This window comes from Athene noctua, chromosome 13, assembly GCF_965140245.1.
Source record: "Athene noctua chromosome 13, bAthNoc1.hap1.1, whole genome shotgun sequence".
Lineage (NCBI taxonomy): Eukaryota > Metazoa > Chordata > Aves > Strigiformes > Strigidae > Athene > Athene noctua.
Genome location: NC_134049.1, coordinates 9,342,805 through 9,370,425, shown reverse-complemented (window position 1 = coordinate 9,370,425; position 27,621 = coordinate 9,342,805). Strand labels below are relative to the sequence as shown.

The window sequence follows — 27,621 nt, the reverse complement described above, 5'->3', positions numbered from 1 at the left end:
CAGCAGTAAAAGCACAATTCATGTATTAACAGGTATTTTTGGCCAAGAAAGGCTGTTTGCCATGTTTCTCTGATTTAGAAATTAATTTCGGGTAAGATGTGACTTTAATTACAAATGCACTCTTTTGCAGGTACTATTTTTAAATAATAAATTTTATTGCCTTAAGCAAATTATGCCAACTCCAATAAAGATCCTAGTGTTTTCAAGTATCTTCCCCTTTCTACTAAAAAAAAATAAATTGGTGCTTCAATTAAACATTACCTATGTTAACCACAGAGGGTAATACTAGATCTTTCAAGATCCATACATTAGGATGTGATTACAAATGCATTTTGAAGCAACTTCTTCTAAAGGCATCTGTTTCTTTAAGTCAAATAGAATTTCACATTCACTCCTTGCTTTAGGTAAGGATTATAAAACAGAAAAGAAGCATTACTCTGTGCGCAATTGAAAAGCCAAATTCCTGCTCAAGAAGAAGCTAGATCTGACAACAGCTAACTTACAATCCAATGAGAAAAAAACAGAAAAAATGCTCACAGAAAGAGGTAGGAGACAGATGAAAATTAATATAAAAATGAAACGAGTCACATGTTTAGAAATTACAGCAGGTGACTGGGGAAAAAGGCAACATTGGACAGCATAGGAAGAAAGGAACAGTTGGAAGGAGTAACATTTACTTCTAGCATAGCAAGAAATATGCTGTTCTACACATACCTGCAGTGTAAAAAGTAGCTTAAGACTTCTGAAAGAATAAAACTTACAGAACACTGTAGTAGAAGAAATGAAACCCTAATCAGAGATCACCAAAACTGAGCACATGTATGCCCAGTAAGAACTGAATTCCTCAAAGTTCCTGAATTGTGTTTTGCTTCATGACTGAAAACTCAGTGATAAAATTGGTTCAAAATGAATCGTACCTAAAAGCAGCACAAGGCCATGGTAACATGGCCTAGCAAAGCTGGCACCTTATCCCCACAAACTGCTTTCTCCTTTTGGAAGAGCTCTACATTAGTCTCCACATCACGTGAGCAGATCAGAAGCAAGCATGGGACTTTGGAATACAAAGAGGGAGTGGCTGCTTTTCTAGTACCTGAGCTAGCATTGATGGCAGTTTGTTCAAGGCAAGCATGGTTGCTTGCTGAAGGTCTCTGCTAACATACATCGTCACTGGACAGTGAAAAATCACTATCATCTATCCACTGAAAGGAGAGAATATTTGCATCTTGGAACAACATTTTCTCAAGCTGTCTGCACTCTAAGACAGACATTACTCAATCAGGTAGCATGTCGTACTGAAAGAACTGTCTCCAAGAAACTGTCTCTTTTAAAGAAAAGCAGATAATCCAAAGCATAGTTCTACAGGAATAGAGCTTCCCACTGAAAAAAAAAAGTTAATTCATGTATACAAAATGCAATGGATGTCCTAGTTAAAAATGTAGAATCAAGGAGTCTGAATTTTAAGCAGACAGGAAGACAAAAGGACTTGGGTCTTTTCAGACACCACTCCCAAGAGTCACAGAATGTGCCAGACACAGCAAAAGGTCATCAAGACCAAACTGCTTTTAGTTAAGGAAACTGGGAGAAAACCCTGTCCCCATATTCATCCAGTACAGAACTGAATGAATTTTTCTAATCAAGACTGCCAATTTTGCCTTTTGACTACATGAGGAATGATTCCTAAATGAAGTCTATCAGCTAGCAGTTTAATACAGGAAACTGTATCAGCATTACATACCATGTTCTTCAAAGCTGAAGCTTTATGAATGAGGAACAGAAACAGAACAGTCACAGAACATATGACATTCACTATCTGCTCAAAGACTCTCACTCATCCTGACAGAAGCATAAAAGGACAACATGAAATGCTGGTAGGACAAGTTTGTCCTGCTATGATACGTTCCACACCATTTGGTATCCAAATTATGTGTAGTACTTCTCTACAGAGACAAGTATTTGTGTACCAAACCCTTCTGAACAAGCAAATTTACAATTTAATAGTTGTCAACAAAATATGGAGTCAAATCACAGAAGGAGAAGATCAAAGAACTACAATTAGGTATGAAAACTGTTCTCCAGCAAAACAGGTTGAGAGTACTATCCAAGTATAGCTTCATTTCCTACGAGCCCAGCAAGAATGATCCTGTGGTCCTTCTGAGCCTTCTAGAAACACACACGCACACACAGACACACTGTAAGGAACTTCAGAATGTATTCAGCCAAAAACTTCAGTAAGTTAAACATTATAGCCATATCTGTTGGGGGTGGTGGTGGGTGGTTTAAAGCTAAAAAGTAAATGTTATTAGGAATAATAACTTACCAGTGCTTCAACCAAGAGCAGTTATTTTGCTTACAGTGAGTAAATCAATTCCTCAACACATCTGTAGGGAAAATGATATATTAAACACTTAAATTAAAAAAAAAACAAAACTAAAATACCCACAAAACACTTAAGGATCTAGAAGAACCCAGAGCACTAGCCCAGGAGTATTACAAAAACCCTATCCTCACATGAAAAAAACACCCATTTTCAGCAGATCACAGCATACAGTACAAAAGATTTTTATAAAAAAAAAAAATGAAGTATCACTAGGCAACCTGCTATTGAAGAACCTGGGCAAACCACACAAGAAATTCAGACACAATCCTGTAGACAAATCCCTTGGAAAAAAGCAACAGCAACAAAAAATCTTTTTTTGAAATTTTTGGAAAGATCAATTGGGCATCAAATAGAACTATGTCTACTAAATGATCTGTCCTTCACATAAAAATATGTAAAATACTCATTTTACCGAGAGGTCACATCAGCTAGATGCAGTGAATTATTTAACACACTGATACAGAACAGATTATCTACTCTGTATCTCAAAGTTATCCATGTATGGGCAAGGTCCAAATTTGAGAACTTGACTTTGAAAACACTTACTGGCAATCCACATCAATAAACATTTAATCAAAATCTCCTTAAGCAGAGGTAAGATTAAAGTAAGACCTAAAACTCTAAAACAAGTCATGAACCCTCCTTTTTTTCCCCTACAAATTTCAACTGATTCAAGCCATCCACTATCATGAGCCATACAAGTTATCCACCTAACATGGACAAGCAAACTGCTTTTCTTGTGATCTCTCAGGATCTACTTATATTGGAATATAACCCTAAATATGTAAAAATTAATGAACCTATTCAGTGATAGCATACTGTGCATATTTTTCTACAATTTTCTAAATTCTCTTCACATTCATAGTTACTCAGATGTGTAGAAAGTAAGCTTTGATGACAGAATTGTAGTTTCTTTGTTGATATAATTTACTTGAAATGATTAATATGGAAAAAGATCCCTTTAGACAGGGGAAATGATAAAAAGTTACATTAGTAAACTGGCACAAACATGTAGAATATCCAAATGAACATGAAATTTAGAGGTTTAAAACATGGATTTAGGTGTGATCCACAGCTGCTATTAAATGGAAGAACAAAACTGAAGTAATTCTAAAATGGTGGATGGGCACTTCATAGAAGAAACACAACATGGCTGCTGCACTTTGATCATCCAAGAGGCATCTATCAGTCATGCAAAGCATGAGAAATGAACTAGGTAAAGAGGTTTACTTACGCCCTTTAAATCGTTTTCTGTCTTATATGTACCATTTCACTCAAAATAAGCCACTTAGAAACTACAGTCTAATGTATGAAGACTAGGTAAAGTTAATGACTGAAAGATTTTCAATTTACAGCTCCCAGCTACTTTTAATAATTTACAGCACAGCTAAACATACATCATCTGCATTCAAGTTCATCCCTGTTTTCTTTAATTCTAGAGTTAGTATCCAGTTATGGTAATTTCACAGAAACTTTCATGAGAATACTTGATATGACTTTGTATCACCACAGAGGAACAGCTTCCTCTACTGAGAAAGTTACTCATTCAACCAGAGCACATTCTACTCTCAGCAAGATTTTGCAAAAGCAATGTAGTATTTGACAGGGTGGTATCACTTAGTAGTAATGAAACTTCTCTACTCTGAAGTGAAGAGATGAACCAAATAATTGAGTTTTGTAAAAACAGTACCAAGATGTTAGCAACACAGTACATTTCATTCGTATGACCACCCAAATAATCATTTTTCCACCATTATAAAATATACCACTGTTCTGAGGTTTTGAATTTTAATATCCCAAACACATTCACTCCCAAACTACAGACTGCATCAGAAAAGCTGAAGGTTTATGCCAAGAGCCATGAACTAGAGCTAGTAAATACAAGTTTCAGCTGAAAAAAATTAGACTTTCAGATGAACACCTGTATTTCCTATTTCACATTAATAAATGTCAAACTAAAAATCTTTTAATCAGACTACTCACAGTAATTGTTGTAGCCCTCATGTGATTAAAAAAATTCATTCCCTATTTAAAAATAAACATGGATTTAATATTTTTTAGGTAGTCTTGTAGCTGTGGCTTATATTTATTTTTAAATTCTAGAATGAGGTGTCATAAGCACAGTATGGCCTAAGCCACATAAAACATGCCTCGCATCATAGGTCCATGACTCCTTCACCAAAAGACTGGCACTGCTAGCTCCAAGAATCAGGAAAACGTATCTCCTTTTACAGCATGAGTGAGGTAAGGCACTTTAAAGCTATTTACCTGACACCAGATTATTTCTTAGGATAAATTAAGGAAGTATTTTGGCAACCACACCAATGTTTTTCTATATAAGCTGCCAATGCTACAAATTAATTCTATGAGAATACTTAACATGGCTTTGTATCACCACAGAGGAACAGCTTCCTCTACTGAAGAAGTTATTAAGACTCAACAAGAAAACATTATTCTGACCTCATCAATCCTTCTTAGTGTGCTCTACGGTGGTCACGAACTTAAAAACTTTACTAAAGTCCCCATTAGTGTGCATCTAGCCTACTCAGGTCTACCTAACCTAAAGATCAAGCTGACATCTACTAGATAAAAACATGTTGTTCTCACAAGAAAAGACAGCTCAAAAGAGCTCACAAAAGTAGCAAGGGACATTTAAAACTCTTTACTATAATCTGTTCAGCACAAACAGCATGATGACAGAAAATATGTAAGAACATTAAGATCCAAAGTGCTCAATTTCATATTCATCATAAAATGCTCAGGTCAGTCAAGATGACTCTGCTCTTGAGCACACTATTTTTAAATTATTTTTAAGAGCAGTTGAATCAAAGTTGCAACTTTAACATTTAAGGATTGAACATTAGGAATGCAAGTCTTGAGCTTGACAAGTTCAGTCCCATTATTATCATTATGTGAATCAAGCTACTCTTGCCTTTACTCTAATAGACTGCACACTATCTTGTGATTTTGACCCTCTAAATCGAAAATTCATGTGGGATTTCAACTATGTTCTGTTGTTCTTCTTAAGGTACCAGATCATTTCTAATACAAACTTCTAATTCTCGAACTTCGTATCAGACAGTTACACAATGAAGTTCTAGAACATAGCTAACAGCCTTGTTCATTAGCTGTGTTTTGTTGCTGGACATCCATGGTGTATGGTACATGTCTATTATCTATAACTATTATCTGAATTCTGCCTTGCATATTAGCAGTGCCTTACTGCAACCTAAAGAGACATTTTTAAAAAGCTTATGCAAAAATCGGTGTATGACTTTTCTCATATGACCAGGCTAAAGCTGGTTATCTTTATCCAAGCCAAAGAGAACAGCTGCACTCAGGTAGATGTACACAAGATCTGTATTTCTAAGTTATCATGATAAATTATGCAATTTTAAAAAATAAATTAAGAGTATTTTTGAGAATGCTGATACATGTGTCTTCATGAAGACATCTTACGCTTTGAGGTCCTGAATATGTATTGAAGGACATTAGCATGGCAAGCTGTGAAAAGGAACCAGTTAAGACAGGCAAACAAGATCCCCAACTTTTAATTACACAGTAGTGAAAGCATGACTCAAATGTAACATGTTACTCTGTCTCTAAATGCAGAACCTTAAAGTGTAAAAAAAATCCCAAAAACATTAGAAAGCCAATCTGTTTATACTGCAAGAAGGACAGCAAGATACTTCATATCGACTGGGTACAGGTTGAGGCTTTTCAAGTAAGAAATTCTCTTTTCAGTATAAATTTAAGTTTATTGTATGAAAACAATTTGTTGGAGAAGAAAAGCTTATGAGTGTCACTTGCTAATGAACCAATACCTTAATACCTTGAACTGAAGGAAAAGCATTTCTAAAGTTCGATTAGACTGAATGTCCTTTAGAGATGGCAATACTCAAACTCAGCTTTATTTTACAACATGTTGACATGGTCATCTCAGATTCTTAAAAAAGTCTTATTTATGAGTGACAAAAAAATCTTAGATGTGCAAGTAGACATTAGCATTACTGTATTTAGTACGTACTAATAGTTTTCAAATGTACTAAAATTTGCAAGAAAATTCAACAAGGTAAAACACTGTAGCTGAAATGTTCATGTTTATTTTGCATTTTAAAAAATAACTTCCAGAATAATAATACTAAAAAAAACCCCACACAATACAGTATAACATACCTGGGTATGCACAGTACAGAGTTTTGCTCAAGGTCTTTTACCCAACCAGCCATCTGAATCTTTGGAAGGAAGAACAATATCCAGAAATAGCCTTTAAAGAAAAAAAAATACAAAACCAGGTTTGTCTGAAAACAAAGGTAGAAGTTTTACCTACAATTCTGGTGTTCATGAATGATACAAATTTTTTGAAAACACATAATGCGTCTTACTACTAATAAAAATTTTACCTACAGTACAAAAGTGTAATATTCTATCCTTGCCAAGCATTAGCATTCAGGTCTCCAAAAATGAGAAACAGGCCCCAAAAATCTCCTTCTGTATGAATACCTGAATTCTAGGGTTATTACCGTCACACACAAATTCCTTAATGCTACAAATTCATTTAATACAAACCCCAAACAATTTCTAAAGTTCAATGCACGTTTTCACTAGTGAAATGGAACATACTGAACAGAATTCTGGGTTTATATGAAAACACTGTCATTTCCCATCAAATGCAATGCATATGTATGTATATACATATATAAAAAACTAACAACCCACTTAAATAGCCTTAGTAGACTAAAATTTATACAGAAGTATAAACATCACGTTATTTTAAGACAGTCTATCCATATCTGCAAAAAAAAGCTTTTAGGAAAACGAGATAATTTATAAAATGTGTCCCCACCAATTTAAAAATTAGATTTTTTTTTAATCCCGTCTGCACAGTAGCAAAAAGGCAAATCCCAAGATCAAAAAATAAGGAAATTAATATACTACCACAAGTTATAACCACTCTTACCTAAGGAAGTAAGGTATGAACGATTCTTCTGGAAGCCAGTCAGGAAATATGGTATTGTTCATGGAATTCTACCTAAAAAAAAAGAAAGTATGGAAATTTTCAGCATTTTGCTTTGGAACAGCAGAACAAGTCAGATGCTTGAAATTTATTGATTTTTAGGTAATTATTAAGTTAGGAAAAACTTATGATAGCAGTTACTGTATCTTTAGAACTCAACTCTAAAAATAAAAGTACGGGTGCCTGTACATACTTGGCTGAAGAAAAATACTGAAGTGACTGACATACAACACGCATGATCTGTATTTTTGCATGAATAACTGCAATCTGCTCTTCTGTCTCCCATTAATTTTGAATGGTTTAAAGATCAAATGTCTAGCCAATTTAAGTTTTTTCTTAAGAGTAATTAATCACACAATACCTCTCAGCCCTTGTACTTTTTTTCACATTAAAGTCTTTGGAAGTAGGCTATGCAAAATTAAATAAAACCTAGAGTGATAGCAAAGTAATTTTAAAATGGCTTCTGTCATCAGCTTCTCAGAATTTTAAGTCGCAAGTTACTTGATCTCCCCCCAAAAGATACCTTTTTTCGCCTTTCAGAATACAGTTTTAAAGCTTCTTAACCTTTAATCAGATCCCAAACTATGCTCTTTAACACAAGGAACACCATATTTGCACCACCTCTAGCCAACTTTTCTCGCCTTTTGTGAAAAGGCTTAACATTTTATTTTGCAGCAGTTATATTTATCACCACTTCCATACTCTCAACTCTGAAATCATTCTGTAAATATGTGGGGCATTTAAAAAACATTTTAATGTTACATTAAAACATATCTAAATTAAAAATCTTACACCTTTTATATACAAAACCGCAGAACCATTAAATGTGTTAAGAATTAAGATTAATTTCAGAGACACTTAGCTGCTTTAGAAAAAAATATTTTTCGGTAACTGAAAGAAACAAGTCAAAGCTATTTAAAAAAATTATCCCCTAATTTATTTTTTTAAAAAATTACAGCAGACACCCACCTAAAGCTAGAACTTTCTTTTCAGCAAAGTGGGTATGTCAGAACCTGTTCTACACTGCAGAACTGTTGCTGGGGTTATAAAACCACCATAATCCAAATCTAAAATACAGATACCAAACACTTTGCATAAAGGTGATAGAAGTCCAACGGTTGCTGAAACTTGTATTTATATTTAAAAAAAAAAAAAAAAACACCACCAAGTCAACTTTCATTGTTTTAATGATAGATTCGTATTTGCTGAAGAAGTACCGAAAATGTAGATTTACCTCAAACTGCAATATTTAAAACCTGCCCGGAGTTTTATAATTCTGTACAAGTGTCCACCAGATAAATCCAACAAATATGGTTATATACAATCTCCAATTAAAACTAAAGTTGTTAACATTTACCTCTTGCTCCACACTAGTGACTTTTTATACCTTTGGAATTACAATTTTACCCTTAAATTGTTAATTGCCGAATGCGAGCCAACGCAAAACAAACAAGCATTCCATTTAAACTCGCATTTTTAGAAAGACTTCCAATAGGTGTTGTACAACTTCTAAATTATTAACCATCGAAACAACGTTAAAAATGCTACGTAAACAAAAATGACTGCAAGCTCCCTGAAAAATGCATAAACTGAATACTGAAAACTGACCCAATAAATGCTTTTTAAAAGCTTTTAATGTCACAAACCCATTCGTTTCCTTATCACGTAATTCTTATTTAAGTAACTACCTTTTTTTCTCATAGTGTCGTCTAAATCACAACTGTAGTATTTCACCAACTTTAAACTGTAGACTTGGTATGACCGAGCTTTGTTTTTAAGCTCGTAAGTTTTCTGTATCACCGTTTTAATTGCAAAATCATATTGCACGTAAGAGTTTTCTTTAAAGTTCTGCACGTGAACTGCTGTTTTCCAAGTGAAGTATATTTCTATCTATTGTTTCAGTAAAGTATTAAGCTGTCTCATCCGCAGCCTGTTTTTTCTTAGTGGTTTAGAAAGAGTTAAAAGCCAACACCCCACAAAAAACCCACCAAGTTTTATTTTTAAGAGAAAAGGACATGGCGTCTTTGTTCTTACAAACTACGAAAACATATCCTCATCTGAACAGCAATGGGCAACAAATGCTCTTTAAACAGATACGGACTTGGGGCTAAACATTTAACTGATGATGTCGTACAGGCTTCACCTCTCCCCCCCCTCCCTTTACTGCTGCATTGGAGTTATAAGCTGGTTTGCAGATACCCCCCTTGCACGCTGCACTAGAGGGGAACAGGTCTGCAGCCCCCCCTTTCCTCACTGCTGCACTGGGGAACCCGTCTGCAGCTGCCCCCATCCTCCGTGCTGCATTGGGGGACGGGGTGCGCGGAGCCCCCTCGGTGCTGCAGGAGCAGGGGGAGGGGGAGCGCTCTGGAGCCCGGGAGCCGACGAGTGTCACCGGGGCGGTCGCCGAGCCGGGCTCCCTCTGCGGCACCCCTTCTCCCGCCGCTCCCTCCCCGAACTGCGCGGCTCCCCCTTCACCCAAAAAGGGTCACAGAGACGAACGGGGGTCTCCAAGGCTCCCCTGAGGGAGCGGCGGGGGGGGGCAGGGAGAGGCAGGCGCCCCCTCCCCCTCCCGGCTCCAAGGACATTTTGTTTTTCCTCCCAAGGACAAAGGACAATGAGAAGCGAGGAGACTGAGGCACTTACCCAGCCAAGAGCAGCCCGCTGGCAGGCAACGGGGGCCCCGAGAACGGGGCGCTGCTCCCCTCTTCGCCCTGCCCGCGGTGAAGGACGGCCCCGCGCCCGCCCGGCGAGGGAGAGGCGCGGGCAGAGCTCTGGAGCCCGCCGCCATTGCCCTTCGCCCGTCGGCAGCCCCGCACGGCAGCCCGGCTCGCCGCCCTCCGTCGCCCCGGAACCCCCAGAGTGCCGGGCCCGACTTAGCCCCCGAGACCGGCACCCGGGGCGCTGGCCGGGCCTCCCCGCTCGGAGCGGCGGGGAGAGCGCCCGGGAGCCCGGCTGCAGCTGCGGCTGCTTCCCCGGCCATCTTGTGCCGTGTGAGAGAGAGAGTCTCTCCCGTCTCCTCTCAACTCCTTCCTCCCCTCCCCCCCGCACAACATGGCCGCCGCTCACTACTCACTGCGGCGAGGAAGGGGCGGGCCCGCGCCCCTGCCCCCTACCGACCGCGCGCGGCGCCCCCCCGCCACACTCGCACACACACGCACGCACGGCGAGAGGCCCCGCCCCCGGCTGCGCGCGCGCCGCTCCCCGCTCCCCATTGGCCGCGCCGCGCCCTCCCCGCCAGGCCCGAGCGCGCGCACCGCTCCCATTGGCCGCGCCGCGCCCTCCTTCGACCTCCCCGCCCCGGGCCCGCGCGCACCGCGGCCGCGGCCTCCCATTGGCCGCGCTCCCCCCCCCTCCCGCCTCAGCGCCCGCCGCCTATTGGCTCTCCCCCGCCCCCTCGCGCCTGGGCCCCGCCCGCCGCGGTCTCGCGCCCCGTCCGCGCGAGCCTCCCGCCAGGGGCAGGGGGGCGGCGGCGGGGAGCTGGCTCGGAGCGCCCGCCCCGCCGGCGGCGCTGGGCCCTGCCGCCACCCCCTCCCCGGCCCCACCTGGCCGGGGCGGCCCCAGCTCCGCCGTGACCCCGCGAGCTCTGGGCGCCGCCTTCTCTTCTAGCCCACGCCTCAGAAATCCCTTGGTACCTCAGCCCGGCCGAGGCGCCCCTCCTTAGCCTGCGCCGACCCACAGCGAGGTTCGGAGCCCCCAGCTCGGCTTGTAGGAACCCCTCACCTGACGGCCCGGTTTGCTATCGCACCCGGCACCGCCGCTGCTCTCGTTAGCCCTTGAGACGCGGCAGCCCGGCCCGGGCCCTGGCACCAGCTCCACCTCACCACAGAAAGTGCTGCCACAGACACCTTCGCTCTCTTGATCCGAGAAGAACCGACTGCTCTGGGCTTCCTCCTCAACCTGCTCATAAGCCCCGCTGGCAGAAAGAGCCAGAGCAACCACATCACCTGCCTGTCCACAGCATCAATCCCAGTCCCCCTTAATACCTCTCAAAGACACCACAGACACCCAAATAAAACCAGGTGCTTTTTTTAGCCAAAACCATAGAAACTGGCTTGTATGCCAACCTCACCAGGACACTGCCTCCTATTTTGACTACTGCCATGGAAACCACTTCAGATATCAGCACGATAAGAGGGGCATCCCCCACTTTCTTGGTCACCATCATAAATGCCTGTCCTTGGCTAGTCAGTTATGATGTTCCTCTGCGAGAGGCACACCCAGGAAACATGACAGAATAGCATAATTAATATTTACATACTTCAGCAGTCACTTTTAATTATATGCATGCCTTTCTCCTTTTATTTGCACAGCTTACTCCATTAAAAGCAGCGAGAAAGGTGTTCCATTCTTCCTTTTTTATGCTAACGATGTGGGTTGTTGTGGCAGCAATTAAACCAAATGCTTAAAAATTATTACAGAAGGTCTCAGGAACTAGTCTGGCACTTGAAATCATGCAGTTGGGCTTGAGCAGTGGTCTGGCTTTCTACAACCCAGCTCAGCAGAATAGCTGGTCAGCTGAAAACAATCGCTAACATCCCTGAGGAAAAATTATTCTGAGCTGAGAGATTTCCTTTCAAAATGCAGAGAAAAGCTGACTTCCTTATATAGGATAGGGATGGTGGTGGCCTGCAGAAAGGTACCACAGCATGGGAGCCTCCAGCCAAGGAACCAGTGGTGGAGCAAAACAGCAGATACTGCTTCTCAGTGGAGAAGGGCAAAAGAGGTTTTTTCCTCCACAAGGCAAGCTGAAATCTACAGAGGCTGCAGAAAGAGGAAGCCTGTTCTGCAACTTCACTCTTATTCAGACTCTTGCAAAGGCTCATCCTCTTGCTCTCAGTGGAACTAGTCACATACAACTATGTAAAGGCATTTGCATGGACAGAACATAGATGCTGTCTCCTTGGAAAGCTACCAGCAGTGAAGAAAGGGGGAGAGGCAACCAAGGATAAGGCAGGAACTAGATCAAAGTAGGGCACAGCAAAAACACTTCTTATGTCGGCATTTTCAGCCAACACTGCAAGGTCTGACTTCACGGCAAGGCCTAAGAGTAGAAGTTCAGTGTACAATTTCCAGTCTTTCTATTGTTTCTTCCAAGAATTCAAGTACATTTCTAGAAAAATATATAAAGTATGATCACTTACAATAACCACGTGAAAGGGAGAGATCAGGCATTCAAGACATAATTGCACCTTGTAAGAGTAGTGACTCCAGCCACAGTCTAAGATGGTAACTGAACAAGACCTAACCTTTATACTCAGTTACCTGATTTTCTCTAACTATAGCAGACTACCTAGTATAATATATTCCTCTTCAAAAAAAATTATCCGTGTACATTTACATTCAAAAATGTTTTTGAAAGTCACTTACTGTATTGCTGCTACATGTAATCAAAAAATTACTGGAAGTCTAATATCCTCATTAAATATGTTCAGTGCTGCTCTTTTGCTTCCTGGCCACCAAGGCCTCAAGCAGCTCTGAAAAAGCTTACACAAGTATCCATTTCCTCTTCTGCTTCTTTTTGTACATATGTGAACGTAAGTAGAGCGCTGGGGCACTCAGACAACTTTGCTGCTCATGTACCAGTAACTGTTTGCATTCTTCCTTCCTAATGAAACAGTAGAACATTGCTCATTGCCTTTTTCACATTTTTATCTCCTATGGTCAGCTCTCTAGAAACACAAAATTCTCATTCCTACTGCCTCTGTGGTTATCCCTTTTTTTGGTTTTTTCCTTCTAAATTCAGCATTTCTACACAACTGCAAATTCCTCCATACAGTTTGTTTCTTCTCTTTTAGATGACACACTTTCTTCCTTTGTGTATCATTAGAACGAATACTTCGGCCATGCTTTATGAACCACATGTCTGATAATGAGAATTTCATGTTTCCATTACTAATTTGGGAACTATTTTCTGAGACTGCATCTGTGGCTAGCATTCCAGATGGAGGCACACAACCTCACTTTCTGGTACTCACCGGAACTATTTTCTTCTACAACCTTTTTTCCTTCCCCCCAGCTCCCATGAAGACTGTTATTATCCCTTCAGGACAACATGTGAAAGCACACTGTAATTTCAGAGAGCAGTGCCCCTTCCCTGCCTGCCCCAACATGCCCTCTGTACCAGAGGATACCAGAAGATTGGTGAAGCAGCGTGTTCTTCGCGATACAGGAGGTGCAAATGTAGCACACAGCACTTTGGAGACACAAATGTAATGGAAAGGCCTGAGATCTGACTCCAACGTTTGACAAAATGGTTAAATATTGTATCTGCCTTTTGAAGGGGAAAACAGGAGTCAAAACAAGACTGAGAGATGTGCAATGTCACCAAACTTTTCCTCAACCAAAATTCTATCACTTTTCAGGAGAAATCAACAATTTTATAGGCCCTAAGCCAAACATAATAGTTGGGCTTGTTTCAATAAAGAATATGCAAACAGGGTATCAGATGCCCTTTGAACACAGCAAGCTGTTTTGTGGTAGGCATTTAACTTCCTGCAAACTGTGTGTTCACAGAAATTGTCACTTTGTCCTGAATATAGTTCTATTTTCTGTTTTTGTATGTAATCTGTAGTATGTTACTAAACCAAACAATCTGCTCCCCCCCACCCCCCGCTTCTGTTTCCTTCCTCAGTAATTCACTATTAAAATCCCAGTAATTGTCCAGGCAGATTCAAATTACCTTCTATCACTCTCCTGAAAACCTGGGATTTTGGAGCAGCACACACAAAGACACTGTGAGAATACGGCTACGCCTGCGCTGCTCTTGTCTGTGGACCTCTCATAGCAGTGACAGAGTAACAATGACAGAAATGTAAATAAAGACAAAGTTCTTTTAAGCATGGAACCAACTGCCCTGTCTGACTGGTTAAGACAATTACGGCCTATTGATCCTAGCAAAAGTTTTTCCTGCTATCACAACAGAAGTCGTAACAGCAGAAGCAGCAAGGATAAAAATTCTAGCAATCAGCTCATTGCTATTCATTCTGCTCTGGGTCTGGAACTGGAATTCAAATCCAGACTTTTGTTCCAGCCTGTAATGAATAATTGCAAACACATCTACACACATAGGGAGAACTTTTACATACGCCCTTCTTGTTCCTAGGATTTAACACTGAAAAATAAGCTTATGTTAATATGGTGGGGTTTGCTAGCACTTTTATGATGCTCATGTTCAGAACGATGACCCTTGTGAGCAGCAAGAAAAAGATTTATTACCATGAATAATCAGAAACAATTCTTATCAGTGCCATAAACATATGGTAAAGGAAACAAATCTCACAGTCTGCTAAGCTAAACTCCAGTGCTTTTTCAATTTATGCAAAATTAAGCAATTTTAACCAAGATTCAGCTCTTTTTATTCTTGTTTTCAAAGGAAAAATAAGTTCTCAATAAAAACTATAAAGGTGTAATGGAAGTGAGAAATTGTACCAATATATTTTGTGGGATTTAACTGTCTTTCCTACATAAATTTTTAATTTGTTGGTCACAATGCATCAAAGAATCAGTATTCTTTCTGTACACATGGTCTTGTGGCCTGAGCTCAAATTTTAGATCTAAGAGCTCTTGAACAACCCACCCACCTCACTATTTCAGTTTTGCATGAGTTCCTGTATACAATAAAGCAAAGACCAGTAACTGTTGTCTAGTGAGAAGATTAATTATTCTGCTTTATATCAGCTTGACTAAGAAATATATACATATTTTTCTTGAGAAATCAAGTCCACTTTTCTTAAGGAGGTTCAAAACTTGAAGTTCTTTGTTATTATTACAGATCATCTTTGAATTATCCCTTGTTGCCATCTTAACTGTAATAGTAGCCACCTCAGTCAAAGTACTTATGCTGCATTTGGTCAACATTTAACATACAGCCATTGCCTTAAACAGGAGCCTTAGAGGTATAAGAAGAGTGGAAAACATACAGTAGCCCTTATTTTGATGAAATCTTGTACAATTCAAAACTCTAGACTGTTTCAAACTTCAAGAATTTGGGTGACTGTTTAATAATATATTTAATTGCTTCTTAAAATAAGCCACTGGAGCTTGAAACAACAAATCTGTTTCTTTACCCCTGCTACTTGTATGAAATGATCTGGTTTTTTAAGGTCAGCTTTTAGGCAACAAACTATTTCACCAAGCCAAAGAGACTTTTATAAGAGGACTGGGACATGGCAGAAAAAACACTGATTGACCACTTTGCCTGTACCTACTTACAGACTAGAATTTATAAGAGTTCTAACAAGGTATTACATGTCTCCTTCCATGAAAAAAGAATGATGCAACTTTGGTTATTACTGAAATCACCTTTGAAAGCAAGTAAGAAATTAAGGTGTACTTTCCCAGGAACTTTAACACTTATAGCTGCAGCATGCAAAGGCAGGTTCTGTGACTTGACTTACACACTTTAACTTCTCTGTATTGATGAAGTTTGCTGCTTGGAAACTTGCAGGACTGGAAACATGCAAGAATTAGACATATTGGTAGGGTTTTCAGTTTCTTTAAAAGGTAGAACCTGCAAACAGTGTTCGTTATCTTACCTTCTGGCTGTAAATACAGTCTGCAGTCATAGCAGTGTTCTGCTGAGCTGGGAAGTGGTCATCATTTTATCAAGAGTCTCTTAAAAAAACAGCATTGGCAAGACTAAAACTCATACCCAACCTTATGTTGCAAAATAAAGATATGGTTTCCCCATTTTCCAATAGATGACACGATTGTTATGTAGAGAGTCAGAGAGAACATATTCTAACTTCTAAGCAAAATCTTCAGAATATTTGGATTTTAAATGTAGCTGGGAAAAAATACATTTTTAGAAGATCTAGACAATGAAATTAGTAACAATTTGGGTTTTGTTTTAATCTTGGATAATTTGAAATTCTAGCATTACTTGTGCAGATCTAAAGTTCATCTTCCAAAGGCATTTATCTATCCATCCTTGAAATTTATTTGCTGCAAACATGAGCCAGTGATGCTATATTGCTTAAGTGTTTGAGGAATACGATTATAAAAGGGAAAGCAGAAAAGGGACTTAGCACAAATGTGTTTACACATCAAAAAATCAAGGACAAAAAAAAATCCCAAAACAATTATAAGTTCTAATTTTTATTTTTTACCAACTCTCCATTTGAGCTCTAGTGCAGACTTTGGAAAGTTTAGATGACAAGCATAACAACAATTATACTCTCTTGGTAAATCTCCCTGGAGGTTTGCAGGTAAAGGGCTTCATACCAGCCTTACAAACATGATGAATTTCACTCAAATTGAACAAGATAAATTATAGCTACTCTAGAATGAAAAGAAAAACAACCCAGTCCTCCAAAACTGCAAGTATAGAACTGGGATTTTTATTTGAAGCAAGCTTCAAGCCTGTTTCCATAACGATCTTTATTCTTGTCTCTTGTGTGCAGGTAACACCACAGGGCATTTTATTGATTGCTATATAATAGTTGACAAAATGATGCATTATTCAGCAAATTGCCACATGCAGTGAAAAGAAACTGTGCCTTTTTTCTGAAATCTTACAAGCATATACTTCTTTTATTTTACAGTCTGAAGAAACACTGAATCACCCTGTTGTCATCTACCATATCTGTAAATGAGAAGACCCCTTATATTCGCAGCTCAAACCAAACTTTTTTCGTATTTGTCCATCCTTGTTAGATGTGGAGTCCAATCAATTTTTGATGTAGTGATACTATATCAGGGACACGCTCGGATTAGAATGTCACCTGAACAGAAATAGCTTCTGTGTCAGACTGATGTTTCCCATGAGCTTTTATATTTTCTTCCTACAGTCAATTCTCTATAAACTGGCTCCTACCAGAGCTTTATCCAGCCAGGAGAGCTCATCAGCCTAGGGACTAGAGCAGTTTTGTGCATGTCAGGCATCTAAACTCCAGAATTAGCAGCTTTAACTCTTGCAGGCAACAGATTTGCATGCTGAAACAAATACTTCCTCTCTGAGCAAGCCATTAATGGTGGTAATTTTGTCTCAGCTTGAAATCATTCACAGTTTATTTTTTTATATATTCAGTCAAAGATTAGTATTACAAGGTGAGCTGGTGAGAAAATTAAGCAGCCCAAGAAAAACACTTTTGGTATTAGTCCTGTCACAAAATGAGGTCAATGGCTTTTTGTACAATTAATGCACCAGAGGGAATGCAAGACATCCTGAGCAAGACATCCACAGCACTTCATCACTGAAAAATCTAACTGCAACATTCACTGCAATTTCACCCAGTGGAAGACCCAAACAAGGTTAAACACACCCAAAATGTGACTTACATTCATCAAGATTTAATAGTGCACTGAACAAGAAGCTATTACCTCTCTCTACAAATGTGTCTTGTTTTGTCTAGAAACAATTAATTTCATGACAAAAACAGATTTTGATCTCTTAGTGTTACTCCAAACACATTTGGAGTATGTGCCTGTACCTTTAATTCAGTGCTGAGTAATTACATTTAGGTCAGTGGAATCACTCCAGGTTTTTCTTAGTGTGTCTAAAATGAATGTTGTCCTAAGGATTTGGAAGCATATGAAGTGAATTTAGGAATGAACATGTATATCAGTACTTGGAAAAATGCAACTGAAGTGAACTAACCCAGTCCATAGAAGGGAAAGAGAACATAAAGCAGAGGTCTCTATTTCAAGAGTAAGAGCAAGCATATAGTTTTGCACGTGCAGGTGTAAGTGCATCACTATTCTTTGTATTTTCCCCCAACATTTCTTTTTCTTGCCTATTTTTTATTAATAATAGCCAAAGGAATAATAGTAATTAAATTATGCTATTTCACCTTTATCTCCTTCGGTATACCTTAAAACCTTTCCATAAAATAGAATACTGACCATCAAGAGACCAAATGTTAGACTTAAGTAGAAGCAAATAGGTCAAAATAAAATGCATTTAACTGGGAAACCATCTAAAATTTTCTTGGAACAAGCCACACATGTTACTGGCATTAAACAGTACAATTGAACACTCTGACCTAATGTATAAGATAAAGACGACCACAGAACACTCCAGAAAAAAAAAATTGAGAACGTGAGTATATATACATAGGAGATAAAGTCAAATGCTTGAATAATTTAGTATCATAACATGAACAAAAATTAAACACTGGGACTTTAATAACTAGCTCTTTTTTTGCTTAAACTTCAATTACTAAATTGCTCCTGGCTAGCATATCAGGTGCTGATAATGAATATTCAGGGACAGTACTTTTCTCCATGAAAAAAACCTGCTCAAAAGTAATAAAGCATTATCTTTTATATATATATATATATATATATATAAGATCATTTAAATTGGAACTAAAAGTGAAGCTGAAGTCTGCTCAAGTGATGTTAATAAAATGGAGTTAAATTTAGGAGAAAATATAACCTAATTGAGAGGTTCAGAAAGGCACATTAGCATATGCTGGAAAAGTAATTTTTATATATGAAAACTTTAATGCTTTGTATTATCATTCTAATGCAGAGTCTTACATGGACACATCAAAGATGGGCACGAACTCCACACTAGAGCTCTGTAGTACACATTTCGCTGATCAAGGGTGCGTGCTGCATTCAAGTTACATTTGACCCGCAGATTTAATGTAAACTCAGCTGAGTACAAAGGTAAATCAAGAAAGTAATGATCTTGAGGTGGCAAAAAGGTTTCTTTACATTGCTTTTCTGTGATAGAGGAGTCACCATCTCAAGAGAAATCTCTGCAGGTGACAGGCTTGAAAAGGAGACACACACCCAGAGTGAGGAGACCAAAGGCCCTGCAAAATCCCGGTGTGGCTAACATGGAGGAATCTGACTTACTCTGGGTTTTAAATACGACTAATACGTTTTGCAATCCTACTTTGGATTTGAGATCACAGTTAGAAGTTATCAAGTGTTTTATGAGCAGCTGAAATAACAAGGCCTGCTTCCCTGGTAGTCGGCAGGCACACACCATTGCTGCAGCATCCCCACTCCTGCACCATATTCAGGCCGAGGCTGCAACATTTCTGAGCTATACATTACTGACCAGTCAACTGGCACATAGATGCTGGCAGTTTGGTCAGCAAGGAAAGCAGAAAAGGTAGCCTTTGCACTCATTTCGTAGCTCTTCCTTTAGCAGAAGCACTAATTTGTCTCTATAACCTCCAGCCTCCCCCAGAGCATAGAAACTCTAGAACTGAAATTTGTTGAAACTGAACATCACATCAAAAGCTCAAGGCCTCTAACAGCTCGATTTCATAAGCCCTGCCTCCTTAAGCAGTCAGGATAAAAATACAGCTACATGAAAAATAAATGAGCAGCATTTCCTGACTCTGAAACCAGAAAATGATATGAAACCAAAATCAAATGCAACAATAACGCCTGTATTGCCAAATGTCAGCATTAATGCTCCCTCTCCCAGCTCCCAGACTTGTTTAATGAGCCTTATAATACATTTTGCAAGTGAAAGATCCCAAAGTGGAAAAAGTAAACTCCAGCACCAAGACCCTTAACAAAAATTGCTGTTGCTTGCTCTGCGAGCTTTGTACTGAGGGGGATTCAGTCTGACCTCGCTCCTGTCACTATCAGTACTTCTCTTTTGATCAAATGAGCAGTTCTCCAACACTAGCAGTAGTCTGAGATTTTAGATCAAAACTAGTATTTCAATACTGGAGGTCAAGTCAACCTGTTAAAGTTAAAAAGAACCAGCATCGTGGGTTCACAGACCAGACATCTTTATACACCAGAAACAAATACTCTATTTAAAACATACCTGATGTGCTATGTTTTCCCTGAACACCTCAGCTGTGCCTCCATGGTGCTGGGTGCACTGCCACGTTATCATCCTGGTTATCCTCACTACAGGTTTGGTGGCATTTTTGGAACCACGTTTCAACTCTGAATTTTTTTTAAGTCTCCTGGAAAGACACCTGATTTTGGTTGCAGAGATCCCCTTAGGAGAACTTCCCCCTTTTTCCCTTGTTTTTCTTACTTATTACTTTTTTTTTTTTTAACCTTAAGTTTTAAAATGAAAGCACATGGACTTAAAGAGGATGAAGGTAGAATGAATAAGCCTCCTAAAGCCAAGGAGAAAAACCTTCAAATACAGACTCCCATGAACACAACATGTCTCCTCCTGCTGCATTAACGCAGCTTCACGAAATGGCGACTGCCTCTGTAGACAGCTGCCTAAAAACGCACACATCCCCCGCTGGAAACCAGAAATGCAACTTTTTTTTTTTTTTTTTAACCCTTCATTTTTCTCTCTTTACATTCAGCCCCTCGGGGACTCCCGAGAGCTCTCCGCAGAGCTGTAACCTGACAAAGAGCGGAGCGCCCAGCCTCTCCCACCTGCCTTCAGCTTTTGGGAAACACCCGGGACCCTGCCCCACGCCGCTGCTCTGCCCGCAGGCTGCTACGCGGGGCTCTGCGCTCCAGCCCCTGCACAGTGCAAATAAATCTGCTGATTCAGCCGCTATCACCGCGATCTTGCGTTTCCAGAATTTTCTCCCTCCGCTTCCCAAATATAAAGGGACTTTTGTGCTAAATACTGGGCTGGAGCACTGATGGGTTCCGTGTAGGGCGCCATGTGGTATTTGGTTTCTCGCTACAGTACATGTTTTTATAATGATGGGGGAAGGGAAGGAAGGGAGCTGCTCTTACCAGCATGCCAATAATCTGTTGCAAAGGACTGGAGCTCTCAAAGCCAATTAGTCCTGAAGTTAACCATTTAACTGCTGAAAAAAATCAAATCTCGGGCACAGACTCAGCGAGAGTAAGGACAGAAAATACTGCGTGGGTACCCACGGCATCTACCTTAGCGCAGATTTGTTCCCAGACGCATTTTCCCATACTTTAGTCCTAAATACTTTCGATACATAACACAACCTCCCTTAAATCACAGCATGCAAAGGTGGGACAGCTATATCCAGAACACACATACCACACAATTTTAATAGAAGCTGGATGTGTTTCAGGATCTGTGCCAGAACCATGGCAGCCACCCACAGGAGCTGCGCTTCCAATACAGATTTCGGGTGGGTGCAAGTCCCTGCCATGGGAACGGCAAAGCGATGCAGCCCACCGTGGGGTGGGAAGGGTCAGGGTGCTGCCCTGGCAGAGGAAAGCGGTGGTGTCACTGCAGCCTCTCAGGAAAAACACCAAGAATTGGGGCAAACTTTAAGAAAGAAATGGCTGTCTCCCTCATCCCTGGACTGTGCCCAGACACAAAGACACACTTTGGACCTCCCTCAACCAGTGTTGTTTTTCTAACCCCTTTCTAACCCCTCCATTAGATCAAGACAAAAAAAAACCAGTTTTAATATTCTGTAGTTTAATTTGTCATAAACTTTTAATGCCCGAGGCAGACTAGCTCATGGCTTGTCCTGCGCTGCTGAACAAGCCAGGGAAAAAGATGGATGGGGAATTCCCAGCCTCAGCCTTTTTCTCCAGAGGCAAGTCTGAACACAGCCAGGGAGCACAGACAAATTAGATGTAATGCAGAGCAGCAGTAACATGCTCCCACTTGACCCAGCAGGCCGGTAAACCTATTCTTGTACTCTTTTTTTTTTAATTCTATGACATACCAGCGAATATTGGCTCAGACTCCCAGGGCTGCCAGAAGACCAGCAGAGCTTGCACAGTACAGTGAAGCATCCTGGCATGCTGAAAGCAGCCTCTCCACCCCAGCTCGTCAGCCCTAGCAAGAAGCAGAGTTTATTTGCTTGGGACAGGCCATACTAGCCCTGCAGGTCTGCTTCCAGTCCAAGCAAGTGCTGCAGAGTACATGAAAGGCATGTTCCTACACCACTGTGCATCAAAATTAAATGAAATCTCCCTGCTTGCCGTGGAGAAGGTCCAGTGCATGTGGAAGCTGAATGCTATTTCCCTTGAAGGGCTGGCACCATAACGCATCTCACTTTTAAGCTCCAGGAAGAATTCTGACTACATTAAGGTATAACTTTACATTCAAATTAAAAACACTGTAGAGGGAGGAAAATATGGCTAAGAAAAAAGCAGATTATTTAAGCATGTGAGCTGTCACAGCTCTGGCAATACAAGAGCTCTCTTGTTCCTGTTGCCTCCCACAGCTGCATTCACTAAATATATCCTGGGCAGAGAACTGCATTTCTCCACCCCTCTCTCAGCCCAATCAGGTTTGCACAAACACCACCAGGCTCCCTTGGGACATGCAGATAAGCAGCAGTGATGCCCTAGTTAAGGCATCCTGAAGGACAGAAGTGACTAATAATTCTACCACAGGGTGAAATTGTTACATCCACAGGTTATTTTGAGAGGGACTGCATGCGGCTGATCACAAACTTAAAAACAGGGTGGTTTGATCTCCATAAGGATACACCCCATTTGAATGTCAGAATCAGTTTACTGGAAGTTATTCCCATTGGATGATTTTCAATAGCTCGTGGAAAAAACTGTGATCCCAGAGCAAATTCAAGCAGAATAATAATGGCCACCTCTATTTAAAAAAAAAAAAAAAAAATCAGCTCTTGGCAGATTTAGAGGTGAGCAGTGGTCTTCAGTGCCTCAGGGACTGCCTGGCCCACAGAGAGCAATCCCAATTTTACCTTCCATCAAGTCAAGGCTCTGTGACATATTGCCTGATCATATATCTGCCCCGGGGGGGGGAGAAACCTACAACTGAATTTCCATAGTGCCAAGATGCTTCCCCCCCATGACTGCCATTCTTCTGTCCACCTTTCTCCTACTCTCACCTTCCATCTTTTACTTGCAAGGGCACAGACATATATTCTTTGGTCCAGCGCAATGGAGCCTTGGTCCCAACTGCAGCCTTGAAACACTGCTTCAATCACAGCAACAAGGAAGAACCATCCCTTCTGATATAGTTAATTCTACAGTGGATCAAATTCTGGCAGAAAGAGAGTCATCTTGGTGGCTTTCCTCCCTTTCAAGCTGTGAGCCAGCAGGGATTTTGACCCTCCTGGTCCCTGCTTCTTTCTTTCTCTCCTCACAGTTCCCTCTTTCTTCAACACCTCCAGCTCCTCTAGCAGCAAAGCAAATCTGACAGAGTCTAGTAAATTTTTCAAGCTTCCTCATTTTAAGGAGTCAGTGGGAGCAGACTGTATCTCCAATGAAACCTCACAGGAGGGAGAATTAAAGATCTCATGCATGACCTTAATCCATAGGATTTTTTAGATAGTTTTTCTTGTAATCTCAATACTTGGAGTTTATCAGGCATTCAAATCGTATCTGTAGCCCTAGAACATTTTGCAACAAAAAGGAAACCAAATTCATTTTGATGTAATTATGCAGTCACACAAATCACATGCTTGCTGTGGAATAAATATAAATACTGAGCTTTTGAGAGTAACTGACAGACTTAAATCGAAGTGTAAAAAAACCCAGGGAGGAAAGCTATCTATTATAAGGAAGAGAGATCAGTATTAGATGTCAAATTGCAGTAAAATGGCACAACATATGTATGAAGAGTCTTTTAAAATATCTCCTTTTTTCAATCTGCAAAACATAAAAGAACCTAAACTCATAGTTAAGCATCCACATAAAGGACAAACTTTATTTTTCAAAGGTAGCAATATAATCTGAAGTATTTAAAACCTTTGAAATCAGCTAATTCTTTCACAAAATGGCCACTGGCCCCTAAGCTTAATCAAATAGTTGAAAGGTAGAAAAGTTAGAAAACCAGGCTGTGTTTTTTGTCCCTTTCCTACATGTTCTTTCCTTCTCTGCTTTTCTTGTCTTCCTGAAACAGACTGTCCTCAAAGACTCTTCTAATTTTGTATTTGGAAATTGCCACTATTTTTATTAGCGACATTGCTGTAGAACTACACCCTGCTGCACCGGTTGTACTGAAAACGAGCCTTGTTCACTGGGGACAGAAGTGGTATTGCCTGCTCTGATCTCATGAGGTCTGCTGGATCCTATGGACTTCTGAGCACACACAGAAAGATGTAGTCTCATCTATGTGCTTTTAAGAGGGAAATACAAAATGTGAAACCAGATGTTAAGACTGAACCACAGAGAAGCCACAGGACTGCGAGTTACCTTCAACAACACTGCAGTTCTAAAAGCAAAACAAAGGCATAAGAAAGTAGGATGGAAGGTTTCATTCCTCAGACAAGGCAGTGACTCACCCACATTCCTAACTGCTCAAACAAGGGAGGCAAACCCTCTTCCTGGCAGACCAGTCCCTCCGCCTTTTATTGTGCAGAGCAAATCCCAAGCAAAGGCAAGCCGCGGTGGGGGCACATTGTATAGCAGACACAGCACAGGGCCACATGTAAGGGATCCTCCTTTGCAAGTTGCTGTATTAGCTTGCCTTCTTGAAAAGATGCAAGAGTTCAGAAGTTCTGATTTTCACATCTGAAAACACAAAGAAAAAGGGCTACTACTAACAATTGCTTTTCAAGAGCCAAAAAACTCCTATGTTCTTGGATACCAGGGTTTTCAGAAATTGCTAAGAGTCAGTAGTTGACTTTTTTAGGAAAAAAAAAACAACAATCCAAGGACAGATAAGTTCAAAAGTTAACTAAGGGGAGCCAAGCGGTGTTTAAGGTGGATAAGGTGCTATTTCTAACCATCGATTTATTCATATGGGAAAATTTGACCTAGGGGAATGGAAACTCACCATCCTAAACACCTGCTCAGTCATTCCCAACATACAAGGCAGACTTCAGTGATGAAGGACAAGCATGATCCAGGTGAGAGAGAGCTCACAGCCAAGCTGCTAAACATGCCCAGCTCCACCCTCCCTGCCCATCTCTGGGACATGGGGAGTGCTGTGCAGGTCCCCAGATAGCAGGGGCATCAGCCCAACCATCAGCAGCAGGGATGAGGAGGAGGTGGTAGAAGGACTGGATGTGAGGAAGCAGGACCAAAAAGGAGCACAGAAAGCAGAGAATATTGCCAGCTTTCAAGAGCAACTCCAGGAAGCCACATCTTCAAACTATAAACCTCAGAGAGGTTGTGGTTAGGAGACAAACACTGGTGGGGCACAGGGCTGCAGGTAGGTCTATACCAGTGCCCAGGGAGAGATGCCTCAAAGCCATGATTCATCTGGAGCCCCCCCAAGGAGCAGGGCTGAGTAGGTGGTCCCCTCTGTAGCTGTGCCAGGGCTCTGCTGGGTGAGGTTCGTTCATCTGTGTGATGAAGGATGCCAGGTTATGAGCATAAAATTCCCCTGCGGCTTCACACTCTGCAAAGCAAAATTAAGGCTGACGCTTCAGGGTGTTCCACCCTATACCAGGTTTTTCAATTATCAGGTTTCCAGTGGTAGCCAGACACCCCAAAACAACATGTTCCTTCATTCTTCCTGGGGGCCCGCTCCTGAGGGTGCTTGGAGCTGCTGCAAAAAGCAAATGGCAGCGTTACCTAACAGGGAGGACTTGTTTGCTTAACAGTTACCAGCATAGGTTTGGCAGCTGGCATAGGGAGAGACCTTGACAGCACAGGCTGCTAGCAGAGGAGCACAAAGCTGTGTTATTAATGGAAGTATCAAGCCTCATACAAATGAAATAAGCTATCCTGGAGCTGAAGCCATGCTCGAGACGTCATGAAAATGCCTGTTGCACTAACGCTGCTGCCCTACTTGAAGCCTAGCCCCAGCAAGCAGGGAGAGCATGTAAACTCGATCCTCCATGCTGCTGCAGATTTTTCTGGTGGCATTTGAAATATTTCAGGCATTTCAGACAGCCCTCAGTGGGCTAGAGCAGAGACGCACCCATCAGGACTCCAGAGCTTACATTAAAAAAAAAAAATATCTGCTTATCAAGTTGCAGAACAGCAACTATCCATCTAGTTTATTAGATGGAAACAACAAAAGCAGGGGGAGATTTTGCTGTCATTATTCCTCCCCAATTCAACACACTGCCTTGATTAAGTGACTGTTATGATCAGTGCAACAGCAAACAAACACCACAAGCTCGTTATAAGACATTTCCTTGTGCAAAGGCAGAGAAACCATCACGGGAGATGGACCCCGAGCATATTATTATTACTGAGTATTTTGGCTGGCTCATGCTATTTAGAAGCTCCAGTTCTGCCAGGCTGCTCGAGAAAGGCAGCATTTGTCCCCTGCCTTCAGCATGGAAACACAACTCAAATCCCTCCTCGGGAACAAAGGTGCTTCCCAGGAGCCTGGCGTGCTGCCGGCATGCCGAGCGCGTAGCCAAGCAACGGCAGCCAGATCGGGCCTTGCGCCTCACCCGTGATGCTCCAGCCTCCACAAACAATTCTTGCCACGTAGACAAGACCGTGCAGGGTAATGGAAAATTACTGCAGGCTTTTTCTTAAAGGGCGAGAATCTCCGCTGGCGGAGAAGGTTGGTCCGCATCCCAGCGCACCCCAGGGTAATTTTTTGTTTCCTACGAGAAAGGCTGTAGTGCGTCACTAGCACGCTGAGGCGTTAATAAAGGCAGATATCATTTGCATGATATTTCGACTGACTGCGGTGATAAAAAATGTAAAGCAGAGAGCTAAGCTGCAGTGGGGGCAGGGGGGGGGAAGAAGAGCAGAGCAGCCAGAGGCAGGAGGTGAACAAGCCGGCAGTTGCCTTTCTAAAACTGCTTTCGACACAGCCTCAAACATGGCGACCTTAACGCGGCACGGCTAATATTAGCCGAGAGCTGATGCCAAAATAACCCTCTTGCACTTGGCAGGCGCAATGTTTTAACAACTGCCTGGCAAATTTCTGCCTGCAAGGCTGCAGAAAGAGAAAATGCCTTTAAAGAAAGAGCAAACTTACTTTGCTAGTTGTTAAGACTATTATCAGGGCAACAGCAATTTTTAAAAGTTATGGCCACATTTACCTCCAGTTTCCAGTGTGAAAGAAAGCTTATTTTTCAAGACAGCATTATGCCTACCCAGCTTAAAATTCCAGGCTACAGAGCCACACAAATAGCTACAGTAGCATTAAACAGCCCCGTTCAAACTGCTGCACTTTTGCTGTGTGAAAAATCAGAGATTTTCAGACTTACCAGTTGGGCAGGGCAACATCTGCCTGGCAAGCACACAGCCACAAAAGCTGCCCAGCAGGATGGTCACAGCACTGCTGCATAAACAGTGCTCTTTGCAGGGTTCAGAATTAGCTCCTGTATCCATTACAAGTTTCATTTAATCTTCTCAAGGAGCAAACCACGCTGCCTGTTCCTCAGGGCACCTATGGGAGCCAACTATGTCTAGCCTGCAGCAAAAAGAGAGAAGAGAGCCTGCTCCTCTTGCTATAACCGTTTTGCTCACTGCATGCAGCTGTGGCTCATGATGGCCC

General features: G+C 41.3%; 1 protein-coding gene across 9 annotated transcripts in view; it reads right to left on the bottom strand.

Annotated features, from left to right (window-relative positions):
* CHD2 (chromodomain helicase DNA binding protein 2) overlaps window positions 1-27,406 on the bottom strand; it is an 89,602-nt gene extending 62,196 nt beyond the window's left edge. For 5 of the 9 annotated variants that reach the window (XM_074916665.1, XM_074916666.1, XM_074916663.1 and 2 more), the window contains exons 1-4: window positions 10,038-10,472; window positions 7,338-7,409; window positions 6,554-6,644; window positions 2,318-2,378 (exon numbers count right to left, since the gene is read on the bottom strand). The gene's annotated coding sequence lies outside the window, so the exon portion shown is untranslated. Of the gene's footprint in view, window positions 1-2,317; window positions 2,379-6,553; window positions 6,645-7,337; window positions 7,410-10,037; window positions 10,473-11,114; window positions 11,165-20,133; window positions 20,326-24,490; window positions 24,720-24,984; window positions 25,622-27,331 lie in introns of those variants that run through there. The other 4 variants (XM_074916668.1, XM_074916667.1, XM_074916669.1 and 1 more) reach the window with 4 other exon arrangements.
* Between the last annotated feature and the right edge of the window lie 215 nt (window positions 27,407-27,621).